Source organism: Monodon monoceros, unplaced genomic scaffold, assembly GCF_005190385.1.
Source record: "Monodon monoceros isolate NGI ecotype Baffin Bay Population unplaced genomic scaffold, NGI_Narwhal_1 Super_Scaffold_5, whole genome shotgun sequence".
Lineage (NCBI taxonomy): Eukaryota > Metazoa > Chordata > Mammalia > Artiodactyla > Monodontidae > Monodon > Monodon monoceros.
In genome coordinates, this window is record NW_021703782.1 from 73,018,372 (window position 1) to 73,041,473 (window position 23,102).

A 23,102-nucleotide genomic window follows, 5' to 3' on the forward strand; every position below is an offset into this window, starting at 1 on the left:
GGCACATTTGGTCTTGACTCCCCTCATTCTCTCTTCTTTTTCTCTCTCCTCCCTTTGATACACCTTTATTTCTCTCTCTTATTCCTCTCTTCTCTCCTCTTTGGCTTTATAAGTCTTACTGCATCATCTCAAGTGCTTAATAAATGCAATTTTTGTTTATTTTTACAGAATCAAATCAAATCCATCTCTGAGGCTCCCTCTCTCCCAAATGGCAAGAAAATCCAATCTCAGCCATGATGGAGAGGGGCATGAGGGTGGAATTCTCCTCCTCTTTCTCTTTCTCTAGGGCCAATAGCAAATTGATTTTAGTTTTAAAGGGAAATTTCAGATTTGGGTCTAGGCTATCCATTCAACTCACCGGAAAAGCAATCGAGACAAGGACTCAAGGTTGTACTACTGGCCAGGAATGAAGTCAGTGCACTTGGCTGCTGCATTCCCTGAGGTGTGTCTCTTGGAATTTGGTGTTTTCTTCAAGCTCCTGGATCTGCCTCTCTCCAACATCTGCCTGCTGTCCCATATATACTAAAATATAGACAAAGTTAAACATGCTTAAAGGTGAGTTCCTTCTTTCTTTTATTCACATATTCATTCAACAAATATTTGTTGAGAGCCTTCTAATTGCCAGGCATTGTACTAGGTGCTAGGTGTGTATTCGTGAATAAAATAGACATGATATTGCCTTATGGAATTTGTAGTTCAATAGGGGATATATTCAGTAAACAAGAAAACAAATAAGTATGTACACAGAGAATGACTAGGAAGTTGGAAGAACCTAAAACGTGGTTGTACGAAGAGTTGAAGGAATTAGGAAGGTTTGGCCTTCTCCATGGAAGGCTCAGAAGAACTTCTTTAACAACTACATAAATTTTAAAGAATTTCACGTGAAAAAGTACTTTCTTTCATCAGTTCTAAGCAGCTGAGCTAGCATCAAAAGCTGGAAGCTTTAGTAAGATCCATGTTGGATGGACAGGATGCAGAATTTTTTGAGCTCTGAAAGAATGGAATAGGAGGGGAGTGGGTCAGGTCAGGAGTTGTCTTGATTAAAAGTAGCCACAGTTACTACTCAGTAATAAAGAGGAGTAGACATGCAACAACATGTATGAATCTCAGAAACATTACGCTAAGTGAAAGAAGCCTTACACAAAAGACTATATGTTGTATGAGTCCATTTATTTGAAATTCTAGATTAGGCAAAACTAATCTATAGCAGATACCCAGAACAATGATTGCCGGGGAGGAGAGCAGGGCAGTGAGGGCTAAGATTAATGAGGAAGGGGTATGAGGGAACTTTCTGGGATAATGGACACGTTCTCTATTTTGATAGAGATTTGGCTTACATAGGATATATGCATTGTCAACATTCATCCAATGGTTCATTTAATATTTGTACATTTCACTATATACATATTTCATCTAGAAATAAATAAGGCAGGAAGACAGAAAGTCAAAGAGAAAGAAAAAGGGAGAAAGAAAGAAAAAGAGACAAATATTGAACTTTAGTTAATCATACACATGCTGGAGTTTTAGGGGTGTCTGCACTGATGTCTGTAATTTACTTTGAAATACATGAGAAAGTAAGATGGACTGATGAGTGGATATATAGATAGAAATGCAATAAGGCAAATGTAATCAAATGTTAACAATTGTAGAATCTAGGTAGGGAGTATATGGGGATTCACTGTACAATTCTTTAGCTTTCTTGATGTTTCAATTTTTTCCTAATTAAATGTTAAGGAAAAAATACTCATAATTCATTGAAGATTTACTACAACCTGTTAGTCACCGTGCTATACATTTTTTATGTATTACCTCAAATACTGAACAGAGCAATTTATGGTAGATATTATATTTTGTTTTGTTGTCAATTACTAAATATGTAAATTGTAAATCAGAAAACTGGGGCTAAGAAAAGTTATAACTTGCCCAGGGCCATATGATTAAGTGGCAGGCCTATCTTCAAAGTCTGCACCTGTGCTATCCAATATGGTGCCCACTGGTCACACGTGGCTCTTGAGTACCTGGAATGTGGCCAGTGTGACTGATGAACTGAATTTATAATTTTATTTAATTTTAAGCTGAAAAAATTAAATTCAGTTATTAGAAAACACTTCAGTTTCACGTATATTTGAAGGTATTTTTTCAAACGTAGTATTTATGAATTCTAAATACTTACTAAGTATTCCCAATGAAAAATAAACACATTTTGAAGACTTATTGTGAAAAAAAATGTAAACTATCTCATTCATAATTTTTATATTGATAAAATGTTGAAATGATAATATTTTGGATGCATGGGTTAAATTTTTAAATATTAAAATTAGTTTTTACTTTAAAAACTTTTAACATTACATATGTGACTCATATTTCTATTGGACGGAGTTGGCATATACTCTTACCAGTGTACCCCAGCATGTATAATATTCATATCAAGGCTAGGGGATGCAAATTACCAGGAGTGGGGGTGGAGTGGGGTAAGGTGGGGTGGGTGTGCACCAACTCACTAAGACCCTTTGTAACTATGAGATCCTGTGAAATTTTATGTAGCACTTACTATGAACCAGGGACTATTTTCAAGTCTTGACATTTATACATTCAAGGATATGTAATCCTTACCACAACTCTATGAGGTAAATTATCCCCATTTTACGGATGAGGAAACTGAGGCACAGGAGTGCATACACAGATATTTAGTTGCAACTAAATCAAAAGTAAAGGAACCACTGCCATTAATATACCCTCAGAATTTAAAACTTACCCTTTCAGAACTTTCTTTAAATGGCTTTGATTTAGAGATTTGGTTTCAATCTCTCAGACCCTGGAGAACATTTTCCTCCAAGGACACTGGCCCCTTTTCCATGCACAAGCAGCTCTTTGAATTGTGCATCCTTTCCCAGAATTCTAAGGCATTTATTCAAACAATGTGTATCAAACTAGGTAATTGGCCAACAGGAGTACACTGTAGCTGAGCAGATGGGTATTAGAGGGGTCCCATTTGAGAATTCGTCATTTTCTTTCAGGAGAAAGGGCAGTTTAATCTCTCTAAAAGCCTGCCACATCCTGTGATAATTGACTTAGCAATGGAATTGCCTTGCAGAAATCTTCTGCATTTCTTTGGCGGTGATGCTGACGGAAGTCTTGAGGATGCCCAGGAACTGCTGGGTTGTTCTTCCTAAGTATTCGCAGAAGGAGTGAAGGTGACTACTGCATTCAGAGGCAGTTAATTTCCTAAGTGCAAGGCTTTATTCATTTTGAAGAGAACTTGGTTTGGCTGGTGTTCCAGAAACTGCAGCAAAGAAACTCAGGTGAGTTGTCAAAAAGTTACTGGAGCAGCTTGCACTGTTGGTTCTCAGTACCAGAGATCAAGCCTTTCCCCTCTTTTATGAATATGCCTTAAAATTCGGGTTAGTACCAATGCCAGTTATAATCCATGTCTATTTCCAGAAGGCATTGCCTGCTATGGTTATGAGACCCAGCATGTGCAGGCTGTTAATGCATTGGCAAAGTTTTCAAACAGTAAAAGAGGAAGCTCTAAAATTTCAGGAGCATGTCACCCTAGTGCCAGTCCTTGAGAGGGCAGAAGGTGATAACATGGGAAAGCCTTAGACCATTGCTACTTAAAGTGTGGTTCTGACCAGCAGCATCATCGGCATCACCAGGAAGCTTTGTGGAAATGCAAACTCACAGATCTACCGAATCAGCATCTCTGGGATTGGTGATCAAGAATATGCATTTAAAAAAGAAAAAAAAAGAATATGCATTTTAACAATACCCCTAGACCAGTGCTTCTCAAATTATCTGTGGCAAAAGACAAGTTCTGTTTTAGTTTTTTTTAATTTGCTGCTAACTCATTCTTTGGTAAAACATCCTGTTCAATGAGGTGAATTCAGTAATCATTCCCTGGGCTGTTGCAGCAATGTCCTTTGCTACAGAAGTTTTAAACACTTACTCTCAGCTTGTAGACCTTTCTTTTTGGAGACTGGTAACAATGAGTTCATGGGATGCACCGGTCCATGGACCACACTTATCTAAGTAGCACTTATCTAAGCCATAGCTCTCCGGTACACCAGCCTTCCTCAGCCCAGAATGATCACTGTTGCTGCCGGGAACTCATGCATCTTTGCCATGGAACACCAGTAAGCCTCACAGAGAACAAAGACATAGAGATGAGAGTTAATCAGGAACCACCCCTTCTATCTAGTTTGGTCATACAGTTACTATACACACTTTCAAATAACCCATTTCAGCTGAACTAGATCAGGCAAAGTTTGGTCATGGATGGATCACCTTCTCATGTTGTTGCATCAAGGTGGTAAATTGCAAAGATTTGCTTTTCATGTAGTATTATTGCTGTGGTTCATGAAACTCACAGTTGCCATGAGTCCGTAGATGTTATGGAGCAAAGTAAATTTCTTTTTGTATCTCTCTTCCAGTAGGGCTGAATTTCTAATTTTCTACTGAAAGGCTGTGTTACAGAATTTGGCTGGTCAGATGACATTTGGAGTTCATCAAATTCTAATTGATGAATAAACACAGGGAGAATGTTTCTCTCCTGGACTTGATTATAGAGTTGTCACTATCATATGACATTGAGGTGTTATAAAAATGTTGCTTTAATCTGTACTCTGTTTGGTTATCCTCATCCCATAGCCACATCTCTTAAAATTTTGTTAAAATACATTAGGGCCTATTACATCCCTTGTTTATATTAGGGATTCGGTAACAGAAGGTGTCAATGATGTAAACATTACATAAAAGTAAAGGCTTCAGAGATGAAAACAGTGCTTAATGGAGCTGCTTTGCCAGTGGGAAATGAATTCTGATATTATCCAGAACCAGTTCTTACCCTGAGATGCTCCCCACTTACAAAGAGTGTCAAACAGCCTTTTAGCAACCTTCCAAAAAAAATCTATGATTGTTTACACGAAAGTGTTTCAAACTCTTCATCTGCTGTAAATTGTGTACAGTCAAGTGGGTGCGTTAGGATTTATACTGAATCTCTTTATCTGGTAAGGTAAAAGAAATGTTTATAATTTCCCTGAAATGTATTTGCTTTTCCCATGGCTTTAGATAATACTCCTAAAAGGAGCCATTTATGAAATAGTTGGTTAACCTACAACACAAAGAGTAGCATAAGCCCTTTGGTATTTTCTAAGTCCAAAAATGAATAATTGTGCCTTTTTCAATTATTTGACCTCTTCTATATGAAGGGCCCTGGCTTGTGAAGTTTATCTGGTTGTTAGGAATACCTGTGGCAAATCATTTTGAATGGTTTCTCACCTTGGTTTCTTGAATTCACGTGTGATGAAAGTATGCCCTAAAGAAAATGCAAACGAAAATCCCAGTAAGATACTATCTTACACCCACCAGAGGGGCCAAGCAAGAAAAGGCTGACAATGGCAAGTGGTGATGAGGACGTGAGGCAGAGAGAACTCTCATACAAGCTTGTGGCAGTGTGAATTGGTACAACCGCTTTGGAAAACAATTTGACCCTATGTAGTAAAGCAGAGCATGTGAATACAACTCAGCATTTCTCTTCCTAGGTGTACACCCTCCAGAGATTCTTTTATACGTGCATTAGGCTATATACAAGACTATTCTTATTAATGTAGTTTCTAATGGCAAAAATTCCCAGTAGGAAACTCAGATGGCCATCTAATAGGAGAAGGGATAAATTCATATTGTTACATTCATACAACTGCAGCAAAGTGAATAAAATACAACCACATGTGTCAGCAAAGATGAATCTTAAAAACATAAAATTAGATAAAAAAGCAAGTTCCAGGAACATACATACAATAAGATTTCATTTGAATAAAGTTAAATAATGTGCAAAACTAAGCAGTATACATGTGAGAGAAAATGATTAAGAAATGCAAATGAATTTAACAGAAAATAAGATAATTGTCATCTTTTGGGGGTGAAGGAGGAACAATCAATGGAGGAGAGTCACAGTGGGATCTGGAGGTGCTAGTCATGTTCTATTGCTGAAGCTGGGTGGTAGTTACGTGGGTAGACGTACCACCCATTTTAAAAAATCAGATAGATGTGGTGTATATTACAGTTTGCAAGCATGAACTTTTTCATGACAAAATAAAAGTAAATGGAAAAAGAGTATGTCCTAAAAAGAAACTATGAGACCTCTATCTATTGGGTCCCATTAGGTCATTCTGGGTAACAAACCATCTCCAACTGGCTTAATGAAGCAAAGTTTATTTTTCTCTCATGGCTACATGTCCAATGAGAGTCATCAGGGGCCTCTGATTATTGTGGTAACTGAGGGACACTGGCTGACACAGTTTCTATGGAAAAGAGCCTCTAGGACTACTGCCTGTGGGAAAAAATTATCACCAGATCGTCACCGAGGGGAGGAGGGGAAGGAGAAGGGATAGGACAAGTCAAGCACTGGCTCCTCAAATTGCTCCCTGGAAATGGTAGGTCACTTCCATTCACATTTTATTGACCAGGTTAAGCCCTGCTAACATCAAACGTGTTAGGGAAGTGCAATCTTACTCTGTCTCTGGAAAGAGAACCTTAATATTTGTGAACAGACCTGATGACCATAATGACTTCCATACAACCATAGCTAAACGTTGAGTTCACTGCTGCTTCTCCTCCCAAGCTCCAGAAGAATACACATTTGGGCTTATCTGCCACTACAACTCTAATAAGGATTCAACACTTTGGGAAGGCTTCTTTCTTGATTGTCTTGGGAGAGAATCCCTTCTGAAGATAGGATGCTCTTTTTCCAAACAAAAGTCATACCCTTGGAGTAAAATCCTCTTATCAGGATAAAGTTTCATAGGTCTTCTCTGTATCTGTGGAGGTAGAAGGCAAAGATACTCAGTGTTCCACTTCCTGGAACTGGGAAAAGGTATGTTGGGGTGGCAGTGAGGGTGGGTAGGAAATAGCTGGCAGGGATACCAACAGATACCTAAGCCTATTTGAAAACACAGCAACCAGTAGTTGCAAATTCACGGCCAAGATCTGCCCCTCCTTTCATGTCAGAGTGCCAGTGCCTCATGTGCGTTGGACATAACTGCATCCAGCCAATCAGGGGAGTGAGCAACTACATGCCAACCATCTGACCTGGGTGGTGCAGCCAACCTTCAGTGTCTTCTCCCCAGGGGTGAGGCAGAGGCTGGCTCTTTGCTCTCCAGTCCCATTCCTTGGCCAAGACACACTGGAAGACTGTGTTTCCCAACCTCCTTGGCAGTTAGGTTTGGGTCATGGGGTCTGGGTTCTGGAAACTGGAACATGGTGGACATGATGTGATATACAGACCTGACCATTAAACAGCAGCACAACATCCCTTGTATTGGGCCAAATGCCGAGGAACCACTCTAAGGAAGCGACTAGATGGTAGGAGCCTGTGTCCTCCAACCACCTCATTGAAAGCTGGCCACTAAAAACTCAGAGGATGATGTGAGCAAGAAATAAGCCTTTATTTTGCGACACCAGTGAGATCTGGGGGCTGTTAGTTTCATCAGCTAGTGTTACTTTACCGTAAATAACATAAGGGATCACAGCCCCTTTCTTCAAAGCTACTGCTGGCAAAGAACTCTGCTGGGCTGAACTCAGATAATTATCTGGGACAAGTCCTCCTGTCATATAAGAGGGGCTTGTCATCTTTTCTTACCAACCTCAAAATGGATAGGCAAGCCAGGCTTTGCCCATGTGTTGGGTGATCATTGAGTTGGTATTATAATTAGAACACATATAAATGCTTCAACTGACAAAAAATTTCAGTCCCACTTAGGCATTCTGGTTGTCTGGGATTTTGAACATTGGATTACCTCTGCAGGTGATATAAAAGCTGGATAATTTTAGCAGAAGGTGTGATATGATTTGAGATGATATAATTCTATAAATGTCTAGACAGGCTGCTTTATATGCTTTAGGGTCAATTGGGAACAATAAGCCCATTTGGATGAAGGAGGATACAGGCTCCAAATGCTATTTTATGTTATGTGGAGTATGGAGAGAGAAATGCCCAGAGGGGAAAAGTCTGGAGTCTAAACTAGATGAGCAGACAAAAATGGTGGTCACGAAGGGAGTTATCCAGTGAATTGTGTTTTTGGCAGTGACAAAAGAAGATAAAATGCAGATGTAGTCACAGTGATGGGAGCTATAGAGTGACACTTTTGTGCCCATGATGGAGATGCAGTGGCCCTAAGTGTGCTTACTATTCCTTACAGAAGGGGAAGAATAAGTTTGTGCTTGGTCCAGGACACACAGTGACCTTGGGAAAACTATAATGGCTGGGTGACCTCTCAAGAAGAGTTAGTGACACATCAGCTGAAGCATTTGAAGTGCTTGCCCCTTATCACATGGAGCCTTGAATTCTTGCTTCTTGTATGCACGTCCAAGAAGCAGCCTGGTCACTGGTTGACTCGTGAGTTAGAAATCTAAACCTAAATGTTGATTCCATGACTTGTTATAGGTGTCACCCTGAGTAAATTCTATCACCTTTTGGAGCTATGATGTCCACATCTATAAAATGAGGATTCCATAGAAATTTTGTGAGATGCAAAGGACAAAACATGTGAAAACAACTACAGCAGTGCCTGGCATATTACCAGCATTCAGTCATATTTGCTCCCTTAATTCTTTCCTCTATTTGATAGTAAGTTCCTTCGGGGAAGGATCAGGGCACATTCATGCTGCATTGCCCCGGGGGCTTGGAACACTGTCTGGAACACTGGAGATGCTTGATAAATGTTTATTAAATGTGAAAATGAAAGGGCTAGGGTGAGACTTTGGGGCTAACTCTTAGACGCTGGTAAATAGTGACCTTTTCCCCTTTATGAAATATCCCTTAAGATGGATATGTTAGGGAGGCCTTAGTTTCAGCAGCATTTAACAGAGACCTGAATGACAGTGGCTGAAAAGATAAAAGTTGACTTCTCTCTCATGTAAAAGTCTTAACAGGCAGTGCAAGGCTGGTGTAGTGGCTCCATTGGGTGTCCCGGTGGCCTTTGACCTCGTTGTCCACGATGGAGAAAAGGCAGTAAGAGATGGTACACTGCCACTGCCTTTAATGACACAGCCAGGAATCTCTCCTCTCTCACCTCTCATTACCAGAAGTTGTAGCTACAACAGTGACCGGGAATGGAATTTTTATCCTAAGTGTCCAAGTGACTTCCAATTACTTGGAAAGGGAGAGTAGATATTGGAAAACAGCATGAAGTCCCTTCCATAGTCTTCCTTCTATAATACAATACTTTTTGAAAAAATGGAATGATTGCTGGTCTCCTGTGCTGGACCACGAGGATGGCAGCCACTTCCCGGTGCTAGAGCAGAAAGTCTAGAAGCATCCTGATTCCCAGGTAAATGAGGAGCCTCCAGAGAGTTTTGAATTGCCTGTTTATGTGTGAGAAATAAATTGCTTTCTTGAAACCAATATTATTTTGGACCTTTGCTATTCACAACTGTATATATATTTTAAATAATGCATAGGGCTGGTGTGCAGGTGGGTCTTTGTGGCTCTGTGTGACATGAAGGAACTTTAGCCCTTCTTCCCATGAGGGAGCGAGTGGTTCCTTTCTCTTCTGACTCGGCAGCTACGATGACTGGCAGGAAACCACTCTTCTCTCCATCCAGCTGTGACTTCATTCTATTAAGCTAAAATTGAAATCAGGGGTGAGTTAATGTACCGAATTGTACACTAGTAGCCTCCAGTTTATCCTCTTCTCACTTACAGGGTCTGTACATGTGTTTTATACTAGCAGTGCAAATTGTACAAGACTTAAAAAAAAAAATCAAGCCCATCAGAGGTAATAAGATTATAAAACACAGTCCTGCCTCGCTGTAGGAAATCTCAGTGTGTGAAAATTCAGATATATTTAAAGTGATAATGTCTCTACAATAAGATTGATCTCATTCCAAAATAATTTACTGAACACCTAATAATTTACTGAATACCTAAATACTTTTAGTGACACTTCCTTACACATTTATAATACTGCGTCCAAATTACTTCAAATTTTCACCTAATCTGTCTGTTACACAAAGTGGGATACATGGGCTCAAAGACCCATCCTGGGTCTGAATAAAATAGATGGAATTTTATCAATACAGCATCGTGTTTTCTGCTTTGATATTAACAGACTGTATTAATAACCAAAGAAATAGTAAAGAAATATTTTCTTTTTTTAAGCTTTTTCTTTTTTGGCTGCCTTGGGTCTTTGTTGCTGTGTGTGGGCTTTCTCTAGTTGCGGTGAGCGGGAATTACTCTTCGTTGCGGTGCACGGGCTTCTCATTGCCATGGCTCCTTTCCTTGCGGAGCATGGGCTCTAAGTGCGTGGGCTTCAGTAGCTGTGGAACTCGGGCTCAGTAGTTGTGGCATGCGGGGTCTAGGGAACAGGTTCAGTAGTCAGGTTCAGTAGTCGTGGTGCACGGGCTTAGATGCTCCTCGGCATGTGGGATCTTCCCGGACCAGGGCTCGAACCCGTGTCCCTGCATTGGCAGGCGGATTCTTAACCACTGTGCCACCAGACAAGTCCCCAAGAAATATTTTCTAAAGAAATAATAAAGGAATGAAAATGGTGTTCCAGTTTACACAAGATCAAGCCTTCCTCATTTCTTCCTGCTATGTTTTACCACAGTTTTGACACATCTTTTTTTCTCACATTTTAGCATTCATACCTTGTGTACTTTATACCTTGTACATTTTTAATGTCATTAAAAAAAATCTCAAGTCTAGGCATTTTCCCTTCTTACACTGTAGCTATGATACCACAGAAGGTTGGAACTAAAATAATTATGATCCCTTAAGGCAAGACCTCCAGCTTGTGAAGTAGGCCAGTCTTCATACCTAACAGCTTTAACCTCTAATAATACAGAGAAATAGAAAAAGTGTCTACAAGGAGAAGCCAGCCTCTCGTCTGGGCTATCTTTTCATTGTGAGTTCTTTAAAAAACAAACAAAACAAAACAAAACAACCCCCCCCCAAACAAAACCTACTTTAATGATCTATTCCCTTGCTTTTCTTTAAGGAGAAAATCTTCTGTATTTGAATGTGGCATATTTCATGAGTCTCTAAGTCTATGCAGACTCATTTCCATGAGTCTATGCAGAAGTCCACTTTTTGTGAGAAGTCAAATAACTCATCAGTTTGCAGCTTTGGTCCCATTTGCAACTCATGCTGCTACTTTGCGGGGGAGGAAAGGCCTTGGCAAATGTCTGCGTTCCCACACCAGGCAAGAAAACCAACGTCTGCAAAGAGTGTTGAGTACCATCTCTACTGGATCATGCCAGGACAAGTGGACCATTCAGAACCACTATTGGAGTCCAAGTTCCGGTGTATTATCTTCTCTTCCATTCCAGAGAGCATCTTCTCCAGATAGGCAGGGGTTAGAAAATCTTTTATCAGTACTCTGATAAATGCAAGTTTATAGAAAGAAATTCAATTAGCAGAGGAAAATCATAACATAGATAAAGTGATGTATGAATATACAAACAACTTTTACATCTGTAGGCTCTTTTCTGCCCAGAATATCTGCTCTACAGCCCATTCTCCTCACTCTCTGCCTCTGGGAAGCAGGAGGCTCCCTTTCCAGGGCTGCCTCATCCAAGGCTGGTTTACACTCCCAACCCTGACCTGGCCAGTCCTCTGAGACTTCTCCAGGACTCCAGTGGACGTCTGCCTTGGGGCTTTTGCTTGCCTGGTTTCTGGCTTCCCCATGTTTGTTGCTGAACTACAGTGCCCTCCAGTTGGAGGAAAGAAGGAGAGAAAACTCTCTCACATCCACTTCTGAAGTCTTGCTTTGCTTTTTCTTCTTGCCACCGTGTTGCTGGCCCATCTCCGGCCTCCATCTATCTACACGCCAGACAAAGAAGACACGAGAAAAATTCAAGCAACTCCTCTCCATGCTTCATAAATGATCAGCAGAACTCCACCTAACCACTGACCAGGTGTTTCCGGCTCGCATTTTTCTGCCTGACAGACCCCTGCAAAGGATCTGGTAATCACTTTCTGTTCTGCCTTTTGTTTAGTTCCTGCATGAACCATAGACACCCTTGGGGTGGAGGACAGTGGAATGGAATGGAGAGAGCTTTGAACTTGAAGCCAGTCGTTTTAATCCTCCTGGTTTGCAAGCTTAGTGTCTGTGTGATCTTCAGATGCCATTTAACTCCCTTGAGACTCAGTTTCATCTGTAAAATGGGTATACACATGTCCCCCTGATGAGTCAGCAGGAGCCGACAGAAACCCCTTCCCTAGCGGCTCCCCCTCAGACTTAGTCTCCGTATAGTTTTTAAAAGAGTCACCACACGTGTTCAACTTAATAGCTAAAAGCTGGACCACTTAAGAAAGCAGTAATAGAAATTAGTGTCAAAATCTAGAGATTTTCTAATGTGCAGTTGTGAAGTTTAGCTGCATTAATTGACAGAAGAGAGCTGGGGGAGCCTGCCGCGTGGTGGAAGCTTCAGGAGGCTGGTTCTCCTCTGGTTTCCCTTAGAGCAGTCCTCTGCAGAGCCCGATGGTCACATCTCCATCTCCAGATTCCAGGCGTAAGTCCCAAGGAAATCAGGGAAGAGGGGTGAAAAGTATCCTATCCCCATGCAGGACATTCGGAACTTCGGGCTTTCCTTCCTAGAGCGAGCAGTGATATATAGTTCCTGCAAACATAAAGGATATAGCTAAATCCCACTGACTTAATTCTGTCTAGGCTGACCCCCGCCCCGCAAGGTGTGTGAGTGAATCCACGCGAGACTTCTCGAGACCTCTGGGGTGTCTTTACGGGTCGCGAGCTAGGCCACGGAGCATGCGCACGCAGGGACCGTCTTTGCCGGGCTGTGGTCCTTGGAGTCGCCTGCCAACTACGCTGTGGTTGAGACCGCAACGGCTCAGAGCGGTGGCTGTGGCTGTAAGGTGAGGCCGAAGCTGTTACCGGAGAGGGTCCTCTCTTTAGAAAGGCTTCCCGTTTCTCTCAGTGTGTGGTTTTGGTTGGCTGCAAAGAAGTGGAAATCAGATTCTGGTCAGCCTCCATCGCCCCGTGTGGCTCAGGCCGGGCAGTCTGCAGGATGCTGGGTATTAATTCTGCATCTAAGTCTGCCACGGAGAGATTGATGGCTGACCTTTTATTCATTCATCCCGTGTGCACGCGTACTGAGCCCTTATTATGTGCCATGTATTGTTTTCTAAGCGCTCTGCTGGTCTTATTTTTTCCCCGCAGCACCGCTGTGAGGTGGGTACCAGTTTTAACCCCACTGCACAAAGGAAGAAACTGAGGTAGAGGGAGGTGAAGCTGTCTTCGTGCCCTTCTATTATTAGGAATCGTTTTAGTTTTACAGTTATTTACTTGAAGGTGGCAATTTCCAGAGAGTTTTTCCTAAATGATCTGGCCTGAACTATTTGCTAGCTAAGCAATTAAGTGTTTGTTTCAGACAATGACAGACGAACCAGACGGGGCCAGGGAGAGCCCTGTGGGGAGGTGTCACTGATATTAGACCCTTCCATGCCACGGAGCAGGTGGCCTGGGTAACCGCGTTTATAGGGGACACCTGTAGTTTTCAGAGCTTTACTCAGTCTCTGATCTTAGGACTGTGGTTCTATAAAACATCTCACATTTCCTTCCAAAGCAAAGGCATCAACCTGCACCCCTTCTCAGCTGACTCTTTAAAGGGGTTTCGATAACCCCTGCAGATGCCAAATTGCATATTGTATCTTCTGTCATGGTTACCTTAAAACAAATAAGGAGAGATTAAGAATGGAATTAAATATCTAAAATTACTCCATTGGCAATGAGGAATAATTTGGGCAGGATGGTAGCAGCTCTCACACTGCGTCTGAGATCCAGTCCTGCCCTTGGAACTCAGTAGAATCTGGTGTGAGGTTTGACTGCAAATGGGACTGAAATAGGAGGCCCAGAGCCAGGCTCCAGCTGAACTGGGACTGTATTATCAAAGCACCAAGGGTACTGTGTGATACATAATGATAAACTGGGCTTATTGGGGGATTGTTGGCAGACAATATTGGAAAATTGAAGTAAAGTGAAAGGATGTGGAGGGCAAGTGAAATTGATTAAGGCAAGTGGTTCACAATTTAGGCTGTTAATTCCAGGTGCTGTCACCACATTCTTTTTTCTAGGAGCTGGCATATACCGTGGTGGTCGGTGGAGCACCACCAGGAAAGTAGGCGGAACGGCACTGGACTAGCCCATTATGAGCCAAAGAAATGCTTAGTTATGCATGACAACCAACCGCTTTAAGGGTGGAGAAGGAGCAGGGCCCGATGCTCTGCTCTATTCTTACCCCATGACCTAGTGACAATACATTATGTGTTTCCATCCCCCGCACCCCCAGTGCTGTGGTCTTCAGGAATTCTGTCCATTTGGCCTCTTAGGATGGGTTAGTCCAGTGCAGGTTGGAAGTGCTGGTACTTCAGGTATTCTCTGGCAGTCTGACTAGCTCTTCCATCTTGCTTCCCTCTCTCCCCAGTCTCTTGACATCCTTTATACACTTCAGTGTGCATCTCAGAGGCTGCTTTGTCTCTAAGGCGTCCCCAACATTGTTTCCTCCTATCTTGAGCTGGTTTTAACCTTTCTCTCCTTTGTGCTTCCTGTATTACAGCATGCACCAAAGGCTATCTTGTATTTATCTATTATTTCTGTTCCTGTCTTAGCCTTACCGAAAACTCCCTGAGGGTAGGTTTCATGTTTTCTTTACCATAACCGCCTCCGTATCACTTTGCACAGTGCCTTGTACAAAGCAGATACTTAATAACTTCTTGTTGAATTGTAGTAGTTTAAAAACCTTCCATAGTCCAGGTTGAACTGAGAACATCAGACATTTCCAAAAACGCTGAGATTTGTGTGGCAGGTGAAGGCAGCAGCAGGTGAGCGCCCCCAGGGAGGGGAGACATTTGCAGGTCCAAGTGTTTCTGCACCAAGCCAGTCCTGAGCGCTTTCCTCCCTTAGCAACTTATCTTTCTCATTTTTCCCCCCTACCCAGTGGTCTCTTTGTCCTTGCTTTTTCAGGGATTAAATGGCCTTATTTTTCGGTGGCATGCTCTAAAGATCTCACTAGCATCTTCTTTGCTTTTTGGAGAGCCTGGTTTGTCAGCAGAGGGGAGGACCTCTCTGGTTCCCAGTAGGGATGTTGTGCTCCTCTCTTCTCCTCTCTCCTCTCTGTTAACCTTAGTCTGGAGTAGGGAGGCCAACTCCTTCTCCGCCCGTGAGGGCGCCTCCCATCTGACCACCGGGCTTGGACTGGTGTGGCCTGAGGAGATCCTGGGATAATGTAACCAACAAGTTACCTTTAATACCAGCTGCTCAAGGAGCAGCCTCACCAGCCCCAAGGCAAAGCTTGCCATTGCCGTTTTAAAAATAATAATCCCTAATCATTTTTGTATACCTTAAGCTCAGGGCCCAATAGTTCAAAAATGAAAGGTGAATACAAAGATTTTTTCTTCTGCTCTTACTCTGTTTTAATTTTTTTTTTTTTTGGTGGAGGGCATTTGTTTTAAAACCTAGGAGATATTCTATACCTGTGATGGCCCCCAGCTGAATAAAGTATTAGACGGTCTCTAGATCTTAATACCGATTTCCATCTCTACTTTCTCAAGACAGCCTGGCTTTTAGCTATTTAACAGAACTCTTGTGATAGGTAAAGTCTTATAAAAATACATGGAGACAAAAATATGAGGGCCTGGGCAAGGGGTTTGTCCTCAGCTCTTCGCAACTCAGCTGGGATATCTGGGTAGGGAAGACACGTAAGAAGAGAGGACTTTGGTAGCGGGTGGCTGGAATGGCCACATCTCATTCAGTCCACGTGGTCAGTAAAAACTTGGAAGGAGGCGTGAAATGTCCTCTAGCCCTTCTAGTATACCTTGTCTATTTTAGATTCCAATGTTCTTTGATTCCTGACAATTCTCATCTTCTACAGTCTCTGGTCACGACCAGGACCTAGTGACTGAAAGCAGAAGAATTTCACCTATTCCTAAGTGTGGGCAAGACACTGGAAATAATGTGCATCAATCATCAAGAGTCCAAACGCAGCTTCAACAGCATGTAACTGGTGAGTTTAACAAGCCTCATTTTTGACATAAACAAAACACAGCATTATAGTGTTTCACCCATCTTACCTTTAAGCTTGATTCAGTGGGATTAATTTTCCCCTGCCCCGGGATGTCAGCTCTGGCAGATCTTATGCTTTTGCCTCCAGTCTTATGGAAAAGATACTCCAAGGTCACTTTAGGTTGCAAACACAATCTCAATTCAGTAATTAGAGTGTCACCGCAAAGATGTTAATCAAAACTTGGACCGTGACAGCATTCAGTAGTTTGCCTTCCTTCAGCTCTGACCTGCTTCAGGGGTGGTCCTCCAGTCTTCACTCCTCCCCTGCCCCTCCCTGGTCACCCCGCCCTCTCTGCACACTTTTCCTCACCAAGGTCAAAGATAAGAGAAGGAGAGAGAAGGGAACTTATGGTTTTCACTAGGCTGGCAACTTTGTTATTCCTGAGCCTACAGCTGCAGTCCCTAATTAGTTACTGATAATTAAGACAGACCTTTTCCCCATGGCTGCTTTTCTGGGCTCTTTGAGGTGCTCTGCTGAAGTCTTCCTCCTGCAGCTTCCATTAGCTATTCGGATTCTTCTCAGCCTGTAGGGATCCAGTGACACCCTTCCAACTCCTTCCACTCAGGTCTTACCGTCTGTGTTACCCTATTGCGCAGGACCAAAGACAAGATGAGCTGGGTCTCTCTCTGGAGTGGCTTATGTCAGTTCCCATGATCCTTTGTCCAGTGAGCCCTTTGTCCAGTGAGCCCAGGTTGCAGGCTGACCCTACCACAGAGCACGGGACGATGCCCCTTGATAGAATTAAGATTGGTTGGAAACCTTTCTGCATGAAAACTAATTGCACATAAAAATTAGTTAATCTCTGTTTTTCTCAGTTATAGCTTGCTAATTTTATAAGCAATATTTCTATGCGTTAGAGGTAATGAATACAAAAATTGTATTTGATTCATCATATAGTCTCATACATTTTTGAGTTGCAAATTCTCCCAGAGAGATATCGTACCAACTCTATGTTAGTGTGTAATGTTCAGAATTTGGTTCCTTGCTTTTGTTCAATGCAGTAACTTCACAGTTTTTTTGATATTTAACTTTTGGTTTTGTGAAAATAAGAAGATTTGAGCATTGAAATAAAGCATTGCTGTTAGCATGATTTAATTTTTCTTGCTTTTGAAGTAGCAAAAATTCATTGACTTGAGGGTAAATTATTTTATTTCTCTGAAAAAAATGTATTATACAATGAGTGAGGGCTGATGATATATTTCCTTGACAAGTCCTTTTAAGAAGACTGTTTCTAAATGCAAAATGCTAAGTGAAATCTTGGGAAGGAGAATTTTTTTTAATAAGTTCATAGGGATCCACTGTGCCCTTCTGTTTCTTTCGTGCTCTTTAGGAATCCTTTCTGTATATACTTAGAATTTTTTTTCTGCTTTGAATTGAAATAGTCTATGGAGCAGCCACTTTATATATGTTTTACACTCTTGCTTGGTTCATAAAAATGCATTTTTAAGAGTCCCCGTGCAGCATAGATTTGTTTAAACATTTAAAGTCAACAACATATCAAGTCTGGTATGGTTGATGGAGCGGAGAGAATATTGAGTGCAAAGTACTGAAATTTTATAAGCTTTGGCAATAAAGGGTAAAGATCTCTATTCATTTAGAAACTATTATTAGAAAATAATGTCTTGTAACTTTATCATTTATTATCTCAGTTGATTCTCAACCCTTGTCAGGGGTTTGTCAATAGGCAGGTCGGATTGTCATATCCTCATGTTAATGATGAGGAAACTGAGGCTCAGAGAGGTTGAGTGAATTAGCCAGTGTCATCCTGCTGGTACACTGAAGAACCAGGATAGGAATCCAGGTTTGCTGTCTTTAAGTCCTAAATTTTTACATTATAGCATTATGATTTTCAAGACAACAGTGATTAGTTATGGTTAGGGCATGCAAAGATGGATGAGACTGGCCCTGTTTCCAAAAGCTAGTTGAGAGGTAGAGCTGGGAGACAGACAAGTCATGAAACCCTTGCAGTAAGATTTGGTAAGGACAATAATAAGAACTATTAAATGAGGCACTAAGGAAGGCCTAATTCTATCGGGGTGGAAGTGGGAAGGAGTTGAAGCTCTTGTGTTTAGGAGAAGGAGTTTTGATCCATGACAGTATCTCTGTTCCACAGACCTGTATATGAGAAAGGAAGTCCCTCCTCTCCCCATCCTCCCTTACCCCAGCCCCTGTGGTCAAGAGACTGAGTGATGGAGGAATTATGGTGATGGTACTGAATACAACAACTCCAGGTGAGCAAGAAAGTCTGTGGCAATTGAAGAATTCTTGGCCTGGGAGTAAGGAGCCTTCCCAGGGAAAGGCAGTAGAGTTAAGGTTTTATATAGAAGATGGCTCCAGACCTTTGACCTCACTTGGAGCTTCAGAAAGTCATTGCAGCACATGGTATTTTCTAAAGATGGCCACAACAATATCTTTTGTCCCCATGCTCTTCTACAATGTGATATTCTATTCGCCTATCAAGAGGTTGAGTCTCCTTCTTCCAGACTTGTGACTGCTTCAACCAATGGAGTATGCAAAAGAGGGGCTGTGTGATTCCCAAGACGGGTCACAAAAGGCAAGGCAGCATTGTTTGCTGGAACACTCTTGCTTTATTCAGGCTACTTTCTATAAAAGTGAAATCTGTACTGTTAAGGATGAACTAAGCTGTTTATGTATCTTTTTTCTCCCTCTCATGTATCTATGTCTGTCTGTCCACCTATTGATCCATCTATCTACCTATCTAATCATCTATCATCTATTATCTTTCTTAATACAAGAGAAAATGTTTCTGTTGCAATTAGTTCTATTCTACTATTTGCTTTTAATATTGGAGTCAAGTTATGGATATGTGAAATTTGTTTATACAAAGAATCAGAATGAAAGTTGAAGTTGAAAATGGATCCATTTGTTTATTAAGAAGACTTGAGAAGGACGAGAACTGGTGAAAAGGGGGAATGTTGTACCTATCCTAAGATAGTCTGAGGCTTACTCCTCTATAACCTCATGTTTTCTGAGGTTTTTCTCATTCCCTCTGGCTCCTCCTACTCAGTGTTTTGGTAGCCTCCTTGGCTTTGTCCACCTCTCACTTCTTGGTGGTTTCCATGGTTACTTCCAAGACCCTCTTTCCCTTCCTTTTTCTTTCCATATGTCCCTTCCTTTCTCCCTCCCCACACTCTCCAAGGATGATCTTATTCCTTCTTTTGGCTTAACTACCATTTACTGTAGATAGTCATTAGCTCCACAAACATTTATTGAGTGCTTTCTTTGTGCCAGGCGTTTATCTAAGAGCTGGGGATACGGTTATAGCTTAACATTTTTAGTGGTTTTATGCTTGTGAATTTTATTTTCAACTGGTAGTGATCACCACAGACATTCAAATATTATCATATACATTTACATTAACGTAAAATATGGGTTCTGAAGATGACGAGCTTTTAGGAAAGAATGAGTAGCTGGTTAGCAGCTTGAGCCAGAAGACTTTTCCTGCCTCTTGGAAAGCGTATCTGTTTATCCTTGTAATCAAGGTAGCACGATTGATGAGAAAATACTTTTCCCTTTTGACACATATTGCACTGGGTCGGATGTGATTGGGAAGTCCTCAATGATGACAGTTATTAATGGCAGAAAGCCTGTTTGAGGCAGATGCCAAGACGGGAAGAAGTCATCTTACTTAGGAAGTGTCATCTTACTCTGGTCTCCTTGGCTCTCAGACATTGCGGATTGTACTGGATCACTGTGAGCCAGGCTTCCGGACTTTAGGTTATCCTGATCGACTTCTTTCTTGGACTGAAGTTATTTGGTAATGGTACTAATAGGGACTTTCCAGAGAAATAACTAGGGAAAATACCATAAAACCATTCATGCAGTTGAAAGCAGACGTCTCTGGTGATATTTATATTGGGCAGAGACTGTGCCTTATTTTGGGTTGTATAGAAGGACGTTCTTGGCTTCCAGCAAATTCTAACCCTAATGTAATTTGCAAAATTATTTGGTTTGGAAAGATGCAGAAAAGTAAATTTTAAATTGTCATGTAACTTTTACTTTCAATCTATTGAGGAGCTTAAAAGTCAACGTGAAGCCACATCCCACTGGTACTGTTTAAAAAAAAAATAACAGTTCATTTAAAAAAAAAAGTCCATCTACATCAAAATAAAAAGCCAACGTCTTTCCTAGACTTTTTGAGTATTTTTTATTTTTTATTACAATGCTGTTTAGGACTCCTTTTCCTTTTGAATTCAAGACACCAAAGGGCTCTGTTCTAAACCTGTCTTCCACCAAAGCAGCTGGTGGTCTGTGACACACAAAAAGAGTGCTTAACTTTTACAAAGCTTAGCACCCTCTTCTTACATCCAAGTTCTACTGTTCTCTAATGCCAGTCATTACTAATTATCTTCAGCTGTGTCACGCTGTTTCCTGAGGTGCACTCTGATATTTTAGTAACAAAGACCTATAGGCCAATTATTAAATCACACCCAACCTTAGTGATGGGTTTTGTTGCAGACAGCTAGTCTGAGTTTCCTTTTGTTCTGCCTCGTCAAGAATTTACCAGTTAAACTGAGGAGAAACACAAGTGCGTTTGTGATAGTTATGGGATAGAAAATAGACAGGAGAAATTAATAACATAGTGGAGTGCATCTTTGGGTAGTTGCAATATCAAAACTCAAAATTTCTCTGAAGCATGGTAACTGCTGAGTATAGCAGAGTAGAGTGGGAGGGAGTGAAAACTCATTGAAATACCTACCGTGTGTCAGGCTTCGTGCTAAGATTTTCCTACACTTTCTTGTTTAAATTTCACAACAAAAATTAGGAAGTGATTATTCTCTCTAACTCACAGATGAGAAAGCTAAAGTTCACAGATGTGAAGCGCTGGTGCCAGATCACACAGCTAGTAAAGGACATAGCCAGTATTTGAACTCAAATTTGAATCCAAAAGCTTTGCTTTTTCCCAGTATATTATGAACACCAAACTATATTTGGTATCCATCAACTATTTTATTGCATGATGCCTCAAGAAAGAGTGGGCCAGGACATCCTCAGAATTGCTTGAAATGTGACACTTGACCTCTGTAAGTGAAAACAACCAGAGGGATGACCTGCACAGAAAATGAGGAAAACAGTTGACGGTCTGCAAACATCAGCTCAAAAAACAGTCTTGACACTCAGATTGACAATCCCTGTCTATACCATCAGAGATGAAAACCTGAGTCTCTTATTTTCTTGTTATAACCAAAGAAAAAGGGAAGCATTATGCTGGTTTTTCTGTGTGTTGAAAGGAAGGGATCAGGCGACTGTGAAGATGCTGCCTTTCCATGGTTCACCCTTTACCTTCCACTAATTGGCTTCTGAATGTTTTTCCTCCAAAACTTAATTAGAAACATCCTACCTGGTGCTTTAGAAATATGACGTTTTTTTCATTGTTGTTAAGCAGTTCTTTAAAAAAAAAAAAAGAAAGAAACTTAATTCAAAGTTTAGTTTCAATATGCTTGAATTTTAATCTCATATTTCTTAGCTGAGAGACACTTTTGCTTTTGGATCAGAAAGCACTCCTGGCTGCTATCAAGAGTAAGAAATACTGTCTTGAGACAGATGTCTGTTTCCTCTGCCAGGCTGGTGTGGAAGCCGACCCATGTTTCCTCCCCCATCTGAATGGTGGGGAAGCAGCAAGGAGGTATCAAGCATTCTGCCTAAAACATTTTTTCTCACCACATTGCTCTTGCCACATCCAGTGTCTTTAAAACTAACAACAAAATGGCTCTGAAAGTAGATGGCATTCATGTGAGGTGAGTCCCCAAGAATCATGCATAACCTGAGAGTCGGGCAGGGGCAAGCTTTGAGTTGGGTCAGACCTGGATTTGAATCTCGGCCCTAATGGTTTAGCAGCAGCTTTGTCTTGGAATAGTGATGGGACAAGACCTTTCCTGTGATCTTGGAATTTTAATTAAGGCTCATAAATTGAAGACAATGGGCGGTAAGTGCCTATACTTTGTAAGGAGAGGTCTAGACATTTCTTTGTAGACTTTATTAGGAGGTGGTAAAACTAGTCTTTGAACTCTTGGCCGCCTATTACCCAGCTCCAGTCTACATCAGAGAAAGTTAGATGGTGTGATAGAGAACAAGGGGATTCTTTGAAGGGTATGAACAGGATTAGAAAATGCCAGGTATTTCTTCTGTGCTCCCTTCTTGGCCTCAAACCCTGGAAAACCATTGTTAGAGACAGGGGCCATCTGATGGAAAGGAAAATTGACATTTCACAATCTTGCTGTTTGCTTGATGACCTAAAGCAGAGGTCAGCAAACTTTTTCTATAAAGAGCCAAATAGTAAATACATCAGGCATTGTGGGCTATGCAGTCCTGGTTGCAACTGTTCATCTGTGCTGTTGTGGAGTGAAAGGAGTCCTAGGCAATAGGTCAGTGTGACTGAATTCCAATAAAACTATCTTCAAAATTCTAATGGTCAGACTTGGCCTGAGGGTCACAGTTTGCTGACCCCTGACTTAGAGGTTCACCCTTTAGTTCTTTGGGTTGGATCACAAGTGAATTCCTAACAGAATTTTTGATGAGCATATGGGAAAATAAAGGCTAGGGTATTGCATAGTGGCCTCGTCAAGAAAAATGGGGAAAGACTTTGAAGTGGGCAAAAATGATAACTGGGTCTTTTGAAATGGAAACTAGGCATTGTCTAGAACACTCCCCTTGCAGCTTTTATTTTCTTTGAGTTACTTTATAACTCTGTAAATTATAGAAAATTGATAGTAATACAAATTATTCCTGTTCATAGAGATGCAAGTGAATTTTGTCTGAGGGAGATGCAATTGATTCCTCCCTCTTTTTACTCCAGAGAAGCTAGTTTTATATCAATTAAGCAAACTCCTTTCATTCCGGTATTCCTAAGGGCCTAACCATGTATCTGCACTTTGAATTCTCCTTTGAACAGGTTCTGACATCTTACTGGTTCCCTCATTAGTTAATAAGTTAAAGGTCATCTTTGATAAACATTCATTTTATATTTGCGCAAGAGTCATGACTTTGTCTTTTAACATCCAGGA

General features: G+C 41.2%; 1 long non-coding RNA gene across 1 annotated transcript; it reads left to right on the forward strand.

Annotated features, from left to right (window-relative positions):
• The first annotated feature begins 12,717 nt into the window (after nt 1-12,717).
• LOC114884579 lies at nt 12,718-22,269 on the forward strand. The gene is made up of 3 exons (XR_003790863.1): nt 12,718-12,871; nt 15,886-16,017; nt 18,191-22,269. It is a non-coding gene; the product is annotated as an uncharacterized LOC114884579 (long non-coding RNA).
• Nucleotides 22,270-23,102: the final 833 nt, after the last annotated feature.